Source organism: Babylonia areolata, chromosome 20 (genome assembly GCF_041734735.1).
Source record: "Babylonia areolata isolate BAREFJ2019XMU chromosome 20, ASM4173473v1, whole genome shotgun sequence".
Taxonomy (NCBI): Eukaryota; Metazoa; Mollusca; class Gastropoda; order Neogastropoda; family Buccinidae; genus Babylonia; species Babylonia areolata.
The window spans coordinates 39,998,816-40,001,315 of NC_134895.1; the positions used below are offsets into that span (position 1 = coordinate 39,998,816).

Below are 2,500 nucleotides of genomic sequence, written 5' to 3' on the forward strand. Positions count from 1 at the left end.
AGACTGCCTGCACAATGATTTTAACCAACAACAAAAAAAAAAAAAAAAAAAAAAGAAGGAAAAGGTTCTAAATAATCTGACGGTGTCAATAAAGTGTTCGACCCTAGTCTTCCTTTATGCCATAATGTGTAATGCAAATCGTTCATTCTATTGCTACTGTTTTGTCAAATGTGTATGGTTGACTGAGAACCTTCCTCACCCTCTATCCCCCATTCTGATGTGTTGTGCGGTGTGTGTTGTGTGTGTTTGTTTCTTTCATTTTGTTCTTTTTTTTTTCCTATGCATTTTACTAACACCATGCTAGTGCCTGTATGCCATGTGTGTGTGTGTGTGTGTGTGTGTGTGTGTGTGTGTGTGTGTGTGTGTGTGTGTGTGTGTGTGTGTGTGTGTGTGGTTGTTGTTGTTTTGTTTTGATTGATGTATATTTTTTTCCTCTGTTATGTATCTCTACTAACACCATGCTTTCATTTTATTAAATATTGTGTAGTGTAGACCCTATTCAGGGCGTGGACTGGATGTAAAAAAAAGCACACCAGTGCTTATCTATTATCCTCGAAATAAAGAATTTGTCTTGTCTTGTCTTCTCCCAGCTTCTTCCCAGATCGAATTTCATACCTGTATGATAGTCAGTCGTGTACAACTTTGACCACCAGAACAGCAGAGAAAGCCACTGCTGTCCCAACTATCTGTGCTAGGACTTGATTATAGTGGAGAGTGTCTTGTCCAAGTTACATCCCCACTCTCTTGGTTAAAATATATTTTTTGGGGACAGTCGTCGTTGGGGATGGTTCCCAAAGGCTCGAACACTAAAAGACCTGTAAAACCAGCCGTACCTACAGTAGCACACGAGCACCAACCACCAGGGTAACATCCATGATCACCCAGACGTGATATGACCCCTAAAACTATTGCTTCTGCCAGCCACCACACTTGCCATCACACACGGTCTTCCAGGCTGACGACCGGGGCAAGGCACTGTGTTACTGAAGTGTTCACAGGCCTCTGTGCCTCAGTCACTCCCATGTTGGTGCTGTTAGCTCTGTGCATCAGTCACTCCCATGTTGGTGCTGTTAGCTCTGTGCCTCAATCTAATGTTCTTGTTACCTCTGTGCCTCAGTCACCCCATGTTGGTGCTGTTAGCTCTGTGCCTCAATCACCCCCATGTTGGTGCTGTTAGCTCTGTGCCTCAATCACCCCATGTTGGTGCTGTTAGCTCTGTGCCTCAATCACCCCATGTTGGTGCTGTTAGCTCTGTGCCTCAATCATCCCATGTTGGTGCTGTTAGCTCTGTGCCTCAATCACCCCCATGTTGGTGCTGTTAGCTCTGTGCCTCAATCACCCCATCTTGGTGCTGTTAGCTCTGTACCTCAATCACCCCCATATCGGTGCTGTTAGCTCTGTGCCTGAATCACCCCATGTTGATGTTGTTAGCTCTGTGCCTTAATCACCCCATCTTGGTGCTGTTAGCTCTGTACCTCAATAACCTCATGTTGGTGCTGTTAGCTCTGTGCCTCAATCACCCCATGTTGGTGCTGTTAGCTCTGTGCCTCAATCACCCCCATGTTGGTGCTGTTAGCTCTGTGCCTCAATCACCCCATGTTGGTGCTGTTAGTTCTGTGCCTCAATCACCCCATGTTGGTGCTGTTAGGTCTGTGCCTCAATCACCCCATGTTGGTGCTGTTAGCTCTGTGCCTCAGTCACCCCATGTTGGTGCTGTTAGCTCTGTGCCTCAATCACCCCATGTTGGTGCTGTTAGCTCTGTACCTCAATCACCCCATGTTGGTGCTGTTAGCTCTGTACCTCAATCCAATGTCCTTGTTACCTCTGTGCCTCAGTCACCCCATGTTGATGCTGTTAGCTCTGTGCCTCAATCACCCCATCTTGGTGCTGTTAGCTCTGTACCTCAATCCAATGTCCTGTTACCTCTGCGCCTCAGTCACCCCATGTTGGGGCTGTTAGGTCTGTGCCTCAATCACTCCCATGTTGATGCTGTTAGCTCTGTGCCTCAATCTAATGTTCTTGTTACCTCTGTGCCTCAGTCACCCCATGTTGGTGCTGTAAGGTCTGTGCCTTAATCACCCCATGTTGGTGCTGTTAGTTCTGTGCCTCAATCACCCCCATGTTGGTGCAGTTAGATCGTTCCCAAGTTCTTGTTACCTCCGGGGATCAGTGACCACTCGTCAGTGGAGTCCGTGGGCTAGTTCTGAAGACTTTTCTCAAGATGAAGAAGGAAAAAGGAGAAGGAGGAGTAAGACGACGACGACGATAAGAATTAGGCGCGGGAAGTGAAGATGTAGGAGGAGGAGGAGGAGGAGAAGAAGAAGAAGGGAGGGAAGAAGTGGAAAAGAAGAAGAACAACAACAACAGCAACGAGACGATCACGATTATGAAGAAGAACGATGACTATGATGATGATGATGATGATGATGATGGCGACGACGACGACGACGATGAGGAGGAGGAGAAGGAGGAAGAGGAGGAGAAGGAGAAGATGATGAAG

At 47.0% G+C, this 2,500-nt stretch overlaps 1 protein-coding gene across 1 annotated transcript in view; it reads right to left on the minus strand.

The window, feature by feature from the left end:
- The window catches only part of LOC143294606 (orexin/Hypocretin receptor type 1-like), a 303,901-nt gene that overhangs the window by 261,215 nt on the left and 40,186 nt on the right, over positions 1–2,500 (minus strand). The gene's annotated exons all lie outside the window — the stretch shown is intronic.